The sequence below is a fragment of the Haemaphysalis longicornis genome, unplaced genomic scaffold (genome assembly GCF_048455015.1).
Source record: "Haemaphysalis longicornis isolate Haplotype H1 unplaced genomic scaffold, Haemaphysalis longicornis Haplotype H1 scaffold_6, whole genome shotgun sequence".
Classification (NCBI taxonomy): Eukaryota; Metazoa; Arthropoda; class Arachnida; order Ixodida; family Ixodidae; genus Haemaphysalis; species Haemaphysalis longicornis.
In genome coordinates this window covers 38,532,852-38,545,675 of record NW_027526407.1, presented here as the reverse complement: position 1 = coordinate 38,545,675, position 12,824 = coordinate 38,532,852, and positions in this window count along the sequence as shown.

Genomic DNA, 12,824 nt, shown 5'->3' with positions numbered 1-12,824 from the left:
CAACTGAATGCGCTGGAGAACTGCTCCAATTACATCAGCGGCGAGTTGCGGAGTTGCTCTGGAGGAGGCGTGTATTCAAATTCTTGTGGTGCCCTTGATGTTTAATTTTCTTCGTCCGTGCAAAAGGTAAGGCCGTAGGCAAGGAGGAAGAGCTCCCTGTCGCCCACTCTCTGCATGCCCGGTAGCCGCAAGTGTCCGGACACTGGGGCCTGTCAGTGCGCCGTCGCATCACGGTGTCGTAAAAAAGCATCTCATAGCGCTCGCGCCGAAGCGAGCTCACAAATGCGTTAGGCGTCCAACAGGGTCCTCCGTGATAGTAACAAGCCCGTGTCGTAACGGGCTTAGAACTGTGCAAAGCACGCTAAGTGCTTCTCGTATCCCCTGCTGTCACGAATGAGTTTAAATAGGTTTAGTTTATCGCAATAAACCTCACAGCGACCGAGTGGTTTTTGTGTTTGAAGGGCGACAAGCCATCCTGCTTCTCGGAGTTATAAAATTGCCAAACCAACTTATAAAGGGCGATACGTTTGTATACGTTCACGCCAAGGAATACCAAATTCTTCTGATGAGAACGAAAAGAACTTGTGCGCACATTTTTTGGGAAGGGTATCACAAATATTGCAACACCGTTATTGTCATGGTTGTATTTCACCCTTAAGACAGGCCTTGTGAGGTACGCTTCTCCACATTGATGGAGGAACGCTAAGCAGTAGTCACCCGGTGCTGCACATAAAAATGTGACGCTCATGTTTGCTTCCCACGCGAATGTCTATTGCCAGAAAGATGCGATAAATCTAATGTTTTGATAAACTTGTAAGGTTAATAAGGTATCCTCTATAATTGGGTAGGACAGGAGCCCTCCCAAGAGCTGATTTGTGGGGCGCATTTTGAACGCGCTATCTGTACAGCTACGTGAAGCGCGTGTCCAACTTCACATGTTTTATCGCAGGTTGTTCGCCCAGAAATATTCATTAGCATGCACACAAGCTTGCCAAACATTGTGTTTGAATGTCGTAAGCTATGCCTCAAATTTGAGTTTTGTGAAATTTTCAGACCATAATGTAGCATTTTAAAGTAGGACATGTAAGAGCGGCTTAGAGTCAGGCTCAATTTGAAGGTTATCGCGAGAGCACCGAGCAAGCAAGACCAGAGCGCCGTTCTGTGGCACTTTTATTAATTCGCAAAGATGAGATTATGCTGCCCTCCCTCACCCCTTGGCTGTTGGATAAAATTCGCTCACCACCTTCTGCAAAGGACGACTGCCGCATTCTTTTTCTTCATTTCTTTTCGGATGACGTATCCGCGATTCGTTCCTCGGCAACCTGATAACACCGAAGATACCTCGGGATTGCCGCATTGCGGAAGCAAATTACAATTTTTTTACACAACAATGCCCCGGCATACCGGCATAGTTACCCTGAGAAGGTTGCGTATCAGTGTGAAGTATGTCGATGATAAGAGAAAAGGATAAAGAAAAAAAGAAACGACGTGGCCTTTATCGTTTTTGAAGGCAGTGCGCGCACTGCCTGGAACAGCCATGGGAGAAGAAAACCTAGCATAATCTCGTTGTGGCTGATGCTAAAAAGTGTGGTGCTGAGGCGCTGTCGTCGCGGTCGGTCGGTGCTCCCGCGATAACCTTCATATTGATCCCGACTGTAACTTAAGCTACCCCACCGCCTTTGTGGTTTTGCCATTCTGGATAACGCTTCTTGCTTCGTCCGTCCTTATCAGCCGCAAAATCAAAAGCAGAGCTAGGAGAGGAACATTACGCTTTTAGTATTTTTTTTACTTCGGCCTGTTTAAACATTAGTGTACACTGTATTACGACAATATCATGAGTACTTTTGCTAAAAATGTCCTTAAATCTTCACGTGAGAACCCAAACTTGTTGAGCTTAGATTCCCGACTTATTATATCCAGTAAATGACCATTCACTTTAGCGTAACATTGTAATGCACTAACTTGATTCTGAGATTACTGGCTGTTTTGGTTTATTTTTTCTTGAATAGGTGTTGCAAGTACTGTTTAGCGACAAACACTCTTTAGTGCGATTCGTGCTGAGACTTCTGGTGCAATACGATCAATTCCACTTGCGAGGCACACTTACGCGCCCCGTTCCGGGATAAAATGCCAGCCAGACGGAAACTGTTGCTCGTAGTAAGTGCTGAGAGCACAGCGTGCACCAGCTCGTGGGACAACATCTGTCCAAGTCCACCGAACCTTACGGCATCCGGCAACGATTCCTCAAATAGTGGGGGTAGCAGAGATGCCGGATTGAGCACGACAGATGCTTTCTCGTGATCTAAGACACGCGCGGGTTCAGAAGTACCTCGTCCGCATGGCCGCCAGGGTTCGGAAGCAGCAGATCCTGTTGGCAGCGGCATGCGAGCAATGCAAATGGGATCAGGCGAATAATGCATATGTTTTTTTTTTCAGCTGACTATTTTATTGTTTTAAGGAACTTTTTAGTGAATATGCCCCAGAATGGCTTAGCTGTACGAAGAAAGAAAAAATTTCCAGCTTGCATCTAACTCGTATCTGCAGAATTTTAAACCTGCAGAAATTTGATCTACAGAAATTTAAATCTGCAGAAATTTAAAATACTGTAGTCGTAGGTTTGTGCTCGTGTTGTAAAGGTAATATGAGCATGATGTGTAATTTTTTAGTGTAAAGGTAAGCAGGTAGGCCAAAAACGTTCGATTCCAATAAACTGCTTCGTGATTTTTCTGCTCTTACTATGATCGAGCGCAATTGAACCACGGCTGCACTGATTTTACAAATGCTTCCCCTTGCCGCACCTGCTGAAGTCCCCTCTACGCATTTGTCAAGGTACTACAGGCCCCAAAAACCCGCGATCTAGTATCTGATAACGGCTCATCTCTTTTGCTGTATTACAAATTGAGCGAAAGAAGCCAGCCCACAAATTGCGTCCAGTGGGTGGTGACCGCATGCAAACGGTGCTCCAACGTTCTACACCCATCCCACTCGGCGGGACAAGCAATCATAATAGGTGTCATCCTTAGCCTGGAAATTCAGTTATCCCTTGCAATGCCAGGAGGTATCGTGATTCTCTTAGCTCCTTCACCTCCCTATAGTCGATAGTCGTCCTCAATTTAAGTTGAACCCTCTTAGTGAGCCTCCAAGTTTCTGCCCCGTAGGTGAGTACCGGTAAGATGCAGCTGTCATACACTTTCTTCTTCAGGGACAATGGTAGGCTGTTCTCGGGAGGTCACAAAGTCTGCATCGTTAGCGGCCCCCGCTAACGATACAGACTCACATCTGCTACATTTATGGGTGGAACAGAAGCGCTTGCGTAAGCAGTGTAGATGCAATAAACACTATCGTAAACATAAGTTCAAACTCACCACATTGGAAATGCACATAAACGAACATGCAGCAAACCTTGCACAAGGTCAATGGGACATAATTGGCCACCAGGTACAGGGTAACCTGAGTATGAAGCGCGAAGAGCATTTACTGAAGCATCTAATAAATACCAACCACTCCAAAGCGGAGCTGAAACACAGGCTTACTCCCACCATTCAAAATAACCAGGTTCTGATGCAACACTCCTCAACGAAATTATAGACACGTGCTTACCTAAAGGCACCCATGATACACTTCCACCCTACGCTGGTCCAGAAAACCCTGAATTAGCTAAAGAGGTTTCCAAGGTAGAGGTTAGGGAAGCTGTCCTTAAAGTTGGACCGAACTCTTCGAAGATGGTAGACCAAGTTACCAATAGGACGCTAAGGAATCTCGATGATGACTCTGTTATACCTATACCGAACTTTAGTCACCATTGGGCTCAATGCACTTTACCTCAATACTGGAAACACTCAAAAATCACATTTATCATCCTACTAGGAAAGCCACTCACATTTAGGCATCTTCCACCGACCTCCCTCATCTCCTGCCTAGGAAACCTCATGCAACCAATTATACACAACACTTTGGTCAAGACGTTTCAGCAAAAACAACCCCTTCCAAATACAATAATGGGTTTCCGACCTAAGCTATCCACATAGAACATTCCTCTTCATCTGTCCCACTACATAATCATGCCACAGCATAAATATGACACCACCGCTATTCTAGAACTAGATTAGCCTAATGTTTTGTTTGATAACTAAATAAACATTTGATGAATAAAATAGTAACAAAATTACTCCATCTCCCCGAACGGAACTATGTGGTGATGCAAAGCAGAATTGTTGGCGTCCATTCAGCTGATCGGAAAGTGCAGCGTGTCTCAACCGAAGCAGCAACTGAGGAAGCGGCGCGCCGACCGGGTTTATTATATAGAGCAGATGGACTGAAGAGGAGCAGATGAGAAGAGAGACGCGAATGCGCGCTTATCGCGCAGCTGGCGTGTTGCCGTTATGTTGAGTGATCTGGTGTTTAGTAGCGCCAGAGGTAATTCCACGTCCGGGTCCACACCAGTGGCAAAGGCACGCAAGTACGGTTGTGTGCGGTGAGTAGGTGGTGGTGCTCGAGGCGCCGAAACTCGTCCATCATGTACTTGTCGATGTTGTCGTCTCTGTGGTACAATCTGTAGTCGCCGTCAGCGTTGGTGAGGTAAAGGTTGTTGACGTTGGTGCACGGGCTGAGAGCAACGTACACGCCCTCGTCTTCACAGCTTTGCCTTCTCCTCCTTCTTCCTCTTCAGCGGTTCCCCTACGGGAAGATGACGACGGTGGTTGAACGCGAAGCTATCTTGTGATGGATTCTTTGGTTATCCAAACCCTAGGGGCATCCTGCCAAAATCATCATCAGAAGCACTGCGGACGGGGCGAGAGCAACGTACACGCCCTCCTCTTCACAGCTTTGTCTTCTTCTCCTTCTACGTCTTCAGCAGTTTCCCTACGGGACGATAACGATGGTGGTTGAACGCGAAGCTATCTCGTGATGGAGTCTTTGATTGGCCAGTCCCTAGGGTCATCCTGCCACAATCATCACCAGAAGCGCTGCGGACGGAGCATGGACGCGGGACATCCCCCCGAGCAAGAGACGCTAACATCCTCCTCTAAAGTTTTTAGTTCGACGTTTGTATTGACGTTCAGCTTGGCATGCCTTCGTTGTATCAGTAGCTTCTTGACGCAGTTTGAATGAGTCAAAGACATAAGGCACGGTCGTAGCAGGTTCTCTCTCGGACCATTCGCTTCTTGCCCTTTGAAGACGTTAATCGGGTTCCATATGACGTTTTTGTGCTCCTAGAATAGTTTAGCTTGTGGAAGTGCCGCATGAGTGATCGGCATGCTGAACCACCAATGCCGACCAAGTGCATTTTTCGGGAACAGGCGGCGTTGATACGAAGCGTTTATGTTGCGCAGAGTTATCCAGCAGAATGGCTGCATCTTTTGGATGCCTGCGTTTGCTTGCCTGAGTTTTTAATTGGTGCCGACCTTTGTTAGACTGACGTGCTTACCCTTTGCTGTTTGTTAGTGTTTATATTGGGTGTCAATTGTATTGGCTGACGTCTTTCTAAAATTACCATGTATTAAAGAAAACCAAAGTTTTGTAGCGCAATGGGAAGAGCGCTGCGTACCTCCCGTGGCGGCCGGAGTCGTGGGATCGAAACCGGGCGCCGCTAACTATTTGTTTTTTTTATAGTGTAGGGGGAGAAGTGCGGACAACGAACGGCCTCCAGACATAGCCCCGAACAAGAGATGCTTTGAATTTAAAAACTACACCATCTCTTCGAAGGGAACTATGTGGTGATGCAAACCAGAATTGTTGGCGTCCATTCAGCTCATCGGACGGTCTAGCGTGTCTCAACCGAAGTAGCAACTGAGGAAGCGGCGCGAGGACTGGGTTTATTATATAGAGCAGATGGAGTAGAGAGGAGGAGATGAGAGAGCATCTTTTGTGGACGTGCGCGGGAACAAGGACAGCTCGAGACGATGCGCTCAGAAAGGTTGTCTCCGGTGGGCAAAACTGGGTGACTGCAACAGCTGGGTGCAGGACGATAAATACTGCACGCCACTGATGGACTTTCTGCACGCCCCTCAACTGCAGGCATACCTGTATACTTGAAAACCTGTCGTTTTCGTAACCATCTATGCTCTTGGCAGACCCTCTCTCCGTATTTTCTTGTCTTTTCTTTTCTTCTTACTTTCTTCCCTCCTCCAATCTTTAAACCGCCTCTCATATGCCGCGCGGCAAAAACTCGAAAAAAAAAAAGATGAGAGGGGAGACGCGAATGCACGCTTATTGTGCAGCTGGCGTGTTCCCGTTATGTTGAGTGATCTGGTGTTTAGTAGAGCCAGAGAGAATTCCACGTCCGGGTTCACACCGACGGCAAAGGCAAGCAATTACTGTAATGTTACGGTGAGTAGGTGGTAGTGCTCGAGGCACCGAAACTCGTCCATCATGTTCTTGTCGATGTTGTCGTCTCTGTGGTAGAATGGGTCGTCTCCGTCAGCGTTGGTGAGGTAAAGGTTGTTGATGTTGGTGCACCGGCTTAGAGCAACGTACACGCCCTCGTCTTCACAGCTTTGTATTCTTCTTCAGCGGTTCCCCTACGGAAAAATGACGACAGTGGTTGAACGCGAAGCTATCTCGTGATGGATTCTTTGGTTGGCCAATCCCTAGGGGCATCCTGCCGAAATCATCATCAGAAGCGCTGCAGACGGGGCGAGAGCAACGTACACGCCCTCCTCTTCGCGGCTTTGTCTTCTTCTCCTTCTTCGTCTTCAGCGGTTCCCCTACGGGAAGATGACGACGGTGGTTGAACGCGAAGCTATCTCGTGATGGATTCTTTGGTTGGCCAGTCCCTAGGGGCATCCTGCCGAAATCATCATCAGAAGCGCTGCAGACGGGGCGAGAGCAACGTACACGCCCTCCTCTTCGCGGCTTTGTCTTCTTCTCCTTCTTCGTCTTCAGCGGTTCCCCTACGGGAAGATGACGACGGTGGTTGAACGCGAAGCTATCTCGTGATGGATTCTTTGGTTGGCCAGTCCCTAGGGGCATCCTGCCACAATCATCATCAGAGACGCTGCGGACGGGGTACGGACGTGGGACATCCCCCCTAGCAAGAGACGTTAACATCCTCCTCTAAAGTTTTCAGTTCGTCATTTCTATTGACGTTCAGCTTCGCGCGCCTTCGTTGTATCAGTAGCTTCTTGACGTAGGTTGAATGAGTCAATGACATAAGGCGCGTTTGTCGCACTTGCTCCTGTCTCGGTTTTGCAGCGCCGCGTACCTCCCGTTGCGGCTAGAGAGACCATACATTTATGTTGAAGTTTTCTTGTTACCTGTATTTTTTAAATGTCGCGCACGGCAAAGGCAACTGCTTCTAGCAGTGAGAAAAGTTTCTGTTGCGTTGTCTGCGTGTTCTCGCGGTGAAAAAACATGCTCGAACACGAGAAAAGCATGGACCGCGCCACTTGGATGCCAAGATGGTAGCACTGCTGCTTCTCGGTGGCGCTGGAGGACAAAAATCCGGGAAAACTTCGCAACACGTTTCGTTGCAGTTATGTGGTGAGTGTTCGCTCTCGTGCGAGCATCCTTGGGTACCGCTGAGCTCAACATGTTTATATTATGAGCTGATGAGTGTTTATATCTTCGAGTGAAAGTTGGTAAAGGGTTATCGCAACGACTGTTCTGTTAAATGACCTCCTCCGTTCCAACCATCTATTACTTCTATGGTGCTACATGCGCAAGTAACAGCTTCACGTTTCAAACGGTAATGCAACCCGAGGTGATACGCGTTTTCCGATGCTAGATACACCTATAACGGCATTCCTGCCTTTGACAAAGATATTTTCCATAACGAGAGTCGTACATGTACCCTACCCAGTTAACGCCCTGCACGTTATGATTGTACTAACGGCATGCGTGATATGGTGAAGTGCCTCAATTCAACCTTGTAACGTATGTCCAGCCTGAAAGGCTTAATGTAAGGGTAGTTTTCTTTGCGTCAAATAGGAAGCACGACTAAATCTGCGTATTTACGGGCGCGGGTAATATAAACTCGCAGTGTTGCTCATGCAGCAGACTTACTAGAACGTTTAACTGGTTCCTCTGTCTTGGCTCTCTGTCTTGGCACGTGGTTGCATCAAGTATGTCAATATTGAAATAACCTTGTATACTTAAAGTATATGTAGTGACACGAAGCAAAAAAATGGCTGCCCCTTAGCTCGCGTATCTCTGGATATGCGAAGCGAAAGCATGGCTCATCCTGGTGAAGACTTCGCTTCACTCTGTACACGTTAGATTTAGCTGCAAATATTGTTCTATTTGTCCAAAAGTTGCCTTTGTCTTAGATTGTCGCCCTACTTATGGCGTTTTCCGAGCCGAACGGCTCGCTTATCCTCAGTCTCCCACCCTAGCGTTGCGAACTTGGCATTCTGGAGCCTCTACACTGAAGCAGCAAGCGGTTGTATATGCGGGGCGTTGTCCAACCCCGCTTGCCGACGATGGCTCGAAGCCTCCAGCTCCCGCGAAGCGCTCACTGAAGACGGCCCAGCCTTGTTCTCATTCAGGGTCAACCTCGCATGCGCGTGGCGAGTCACGTAGTCGGGCGGCGACCTAGCTGCGGAGAGCACATGCGCCAAGGCCGAAACTGGGGTGGGAGTGGCTAGGCCACGCGACCGTCGACGGAGCTCGAAATAACAGTATGGACAAAATAACGCACGGCTGCTGCTGAAGGAGAGAACTCGGAAAGGGGCTGGAGAAAGGAGGTCCTATCAGCGCCGTTATGACCAGGATTAGGGCAAGCTTATCCGAAAGGGCGAGGACATTACTCCTCGCCAGGACAAAGATCCCGCTATGATCAATAGAAGTATTATCGCTGCTAGAGTCGTACGCTTACACAAACATTACCAACGAAGCAACCCGGCTGAACAACATTCCGTTTGTCTTAACGATTTGTTTACCGCGCCTGTTAGACTCAAATGATGCAGGGGAAAGAAACTGAAACGAGAAGTTGAAGTTGACAACTCTTTTGGACTTAGCTTGTCCTTCCTGCTCGGCGGCTGGGCGCGACTAACATACTTCCGAACGCGAATCAAAGATTACGCGTGTAGCAGCAATTCAGCAGCAGAAGTGCTTCGTAAGAAGACCTTCTGCTGCATCTTGGGCTGTGTTGCTACAATTGACCCGGTCGGAGTTATCGGCGAGGTGGTAGAAGCTGCAATCTCGCAACACCGATAAACACCAAAATGGCCACCGTTGTTCTTTTGCATGCCATAGTTGAGGAACTTTGCGTTGTCAAGCGTGCGGCGAAGCTGCGGTCTAATGAAGCTCTAATTCACAGCGATGGTGAAATCGCTACAAGATATCCGGCAAGCTTTTCTTTAAAAGTGTTTAAAGAAAGTCAAAGAAGGCGTGTAAATGTGCACTCAGTAGGTGGTAAATGGCCTCGAAGATGTTGGAATAATCCCGAGCAGTTATTATATAATATCCGGCACAGCAAGCTTTACATTCAATGCGGGTACTAACAGAATGGGTTGACATTCGGATCCTAGTCGTAGTTCAGTTACTTCAACGTTAACATATAAGAAATTTCTTCTGGTGTAAGCTGACATGTTTAATTGGTCTAGAAATGTTTACAAATTTGTAAGTTCACAATATTGTGTTCGTTACGCTTTACCGGCTAAACGATGAGGGTAAGCTTTTGTATGTTTGCCTGATTTCTTCATTCATTGGCCGATTTACTGTGCGATACCTAAAAGAACCGGCGGGCCGCACACAACTTAACGCTGATGTATATAATCCCAAGCGCATAAAATCCTCACACGTGATGCATGCGAGTCTCATGACGTTGGATTCGCTGAAACAATCCAGGCAGCTGGGAAGTCAGCTTTGAGCTGCAGCTGTATGCAATCTGAATCTAGAAGATGGGAGATACTATATATTGATGGCCTCTCTTCTTGCTATCGTTTCTGCGGGAGCCAACGATATTTAAGCTTGCGGCCTAATGGCCAACCAGATTCATATACCCCGAGAATAGCGTTATTCACTACAGCTTCCTTAAAAAAGCGCTGGCTCTTTTTGAGACAACTATGACATGTTGACCATGCCATAAGTTCTTGACAGCGTCAACGAGCAGCCAGGTTACTCGGCACCTGCCTTTTGTCGTTGCCTGCTTCGCCCTTAAAGGAGCCATGAAGACAAAGTTCAAGTTTATTGTATTGAAAATATTTCGTCTTTATAGTGCCCCCGGCGCTTGGGCGGGCGCAAACGATGCTTTATACACTGAAAAATAATTCAATTTAACATAACATTTTGTTTTTCCCGCTAAATCGCGCGTTTTCGTGTCTGTCATGACAGCCCAGGGACTCACAGCGCTGCAGCCGATTACGGACCCTCAATTACTGTTAGTCAACCTAGATGGCGCCACCATACCGTGGCAAGCCGTTTACTGCCTTTGGTTTGTTTTTACCCTATTAAACCTGGCTTGTTTTTGTTCAGGCAGAGGATACTCGCTTCGCGAAACATAGTGCTCCCTCCACAGATATGGTCACGTGAGGCACCGTTGCTTGCGTCAATCGGCCAGTGTCATCTGAGACAACCCCAGTGCCCCGCAGTCCTGCGCAGCTAAACCAAATATAGGGCGCGGAGTACCAACAGCAGTGCGCATCAGTACTTCTATGTTTACTTGTTCTTTTGTAACTTCCACCATTTGTCCCACTATTCTTACTGCTTTAAAAAGAATGTGCCCTTAATTTAAGTGTGAATAGCTCGTTCAGCAGGATTATAAGCTCTGCATTATTTGCGTTTGCTTTTGCCGCCCTCCGCCAATCGCACATCTGTCTGGTATGACGTCATAGGTTCTGTTGCAAGAAGTGAGCTAGTGGGTGGCATGGCCATTCCATTCATTCCTAATTATGTAGCTTATCTGAGCCAAGTTTATCTTAAAAGTGGTGTGTGTATGATTCTAACGAGGGGATCTTTTCAATGAACCAGAGTTGTGTTTTATCATCATGGCTGTTTTAATGTAGGCGTGACAAGAAAAGTAGAAAGGCATAGTGTGCAGCATTTTCCTACCAGCGGAATAAAAAACGATATGGTGCTTTAGGGGTTTATACAAGACCAATACACTGGTGCACATCGTTTCCAAAATCCGCACGTGAGGTAGCTGTTCTAATGCAAATTTTTCGGGGGGATTGCGCCAAACAGCGAACGTACCAATGAAAAAGACACTGTGTGCATGCTGTGTAGCGAGAAAATGCGATTTTGTAGAAAAGAAGGGAAATTTGTTCCCGTGGAAGCCGATATGAGTTGAAAAAAATTCACGCATCTCCACGAACTGAATCTTGACGAGTAGGCGAAGCACTGGGGTATCGTTCTTACCGTAAATTACACGGGGAATTGTCCTCTCGCGCATGTCAATAAGGGACAACGAGAGTGTACATTATATACAATTCCAATTCAATCCAATCGGATAAAATTCAATTTTATCCAATCCAATGCAATTTATTACAATCCTATTTAATCCAATAAAATACAATACAATCCAAATCCTATCCAATTCACTTCAATTCAATGCGCCTCGCGCATGCACAACAATGTGTACACATTCGCCAAGCCCCGGGCCGAGCGAGGTCCTAAGGTACTACGCCCCTAAAATCCCCCTAGAGAGAAAGTGCTCATGTTTAGTATTTAGACCGGTAAACAGAATACCACCTTTATCTTGAGACGCCACAAGTTTTTGGAAAATCTGAGGGTGTTCAATGTCATGTGGGTCATGTGGGTTTGACGTATCGTACAGTGACAATGTCACTCGTCAATTTCCTTTGAACAGCGGTAAGCACAATTATTGGATTGTTCCCATAATTTTTAACCTTCATTGAAATTGCCGAAAATTGTTCGTTGCTTTCACGCAGCCAGTTTCCTGAGTCACCGCATTTTTGGGCATTGTTGGAACAGTTGTTGTCAGGAAGAGGAAATATCGGCCACTGTGAAGATTTAACAAATGCCCCTATTAGTTCGTATTCAACTTCAAACGTGGCCCGAATGAACAGCTCAGTGCATAGCAACTATCGCTATTTTCTTATGTTCGCGAAGGCGACAGAAAAATTTATGCATTGTGATCCGCGTTACATGCAACCTTCCAAGCACGGTAGTAAACCAGGTGTTTTCAAGTCACGCAGATGTGTAACGCTGGGAAGGTGGGGCGGATGTTTCCAGTTAATATCTACAAAAATCTTGGGCCACTGAGGAAGAAATAAAAGCCAAGCGGGAACAGCACATGCGGTGCACCTTTCCCAAAGTTTTTGGTAAGCATGACAAGATATTCGCGTTCCCGTTGCGCTAATTGAATTACGTACCCAGAGGAGCTTCAGTTTATTTGGATATTCGATGGTTTTGATTACTGTTAGCACATGTCGGAGGACCCGCCTCATATGTTTTACTTTTTGCTCTAATCCCTCAACCAGAGATGGGAAGCGAAGAACCTGAATTCTTATGGTAGGCTAGGCGGCCATATTGAAATGGACGTCAGGAACAACGGCGTTTCACAACTGTTCCAAGAGTTACAGGAAACTTGCGATGACGTTACGCATGCGGGAGAAGGATTGTTGTCGGTGTGAAGGTTCGTTCATTGTCCCCAAAAACTAGCAAGTAATAGAAAAATGATAGTACCATTGACACACAATAATGTAATAACTGGTACAATGTCTTCACCGATTCATCGAAGGTGAGACTAGGGGAATTGAGATTCGGTCAGTAGAACGCACAGATCTTGCACGATCTTGCAAATATTCTGTGCAAAAATAGTCGGCAGCAACACCGCGGTTAGTTGTGATGCGACCGATGTGGCTCCGAAAGGGATGCTGTATTCAAATATTCAGTATTTTCTGTCGGATGTTCCTGGTTAT